Below are 640 nucleotides of genomic sequence, written 5' to 3' on the forward strand. Positions count from 1 at the left end.
CCTGCTAGGATGGAGCCCTGTGGAACGCCGCAGGTGCTGTTAAATCCTGTAGAGGAAAAATCTTCAATTGAGACGCAGTACTCACGACCGAGTAGATAGCTTTTAAACCAGTTTAGAATCGGGCCTCCAAGACCAACCCATTTCTCAAGCCTAGAGATAAGGATATCATGATCCACCATGTCAAAAGCAGCGGAAAGATCAAGAAGCATCAAAACAGAGAGATTACCATTATCTAAGTGAATTCTGATGTCGTTGACAACTTTGACCAGGGCTGTCTCAGTGCTATGATTTTCATGGAAACCTGATTGGAATTTATACTTAGATGGTCTAGTAGTTGCCACAAAACAAGTTTTTCAATGATCTTGCTCATGAACATGAGATTTGAGATAGGCCTGGAATTGTTAAGAACAGAGGGGTCAATCAAGGGAGCCCATTTTAAGGAGAGGCTTAACTATGGCCCTCTTGAAGATGGAAGGAAAAAAGCCAGATTGAAAATCGTGATTTATAATGTTTAGAAGTTCACCAGCAAAGCAGATATAGACTAGTTTGACTTCACAGAACTTGTAGAGATTGGATCTGAAGCACAGGTAGAAGATTTGAGGTTGTTAATTGCTTTTTTCAATAGACTTTCATCAATGAG

This window comes from Borostomias antarcticus (genome assembly GCF_949987555.1).
Source record: "Borostomias antarcticus genome assembly, chromosome: 18".
NCBI lineage: Eukaryota > Metazoa > Chordata > Actinopteri > Stomiiformes > Stomiidae > Borostomias > Borostomias antarcticus.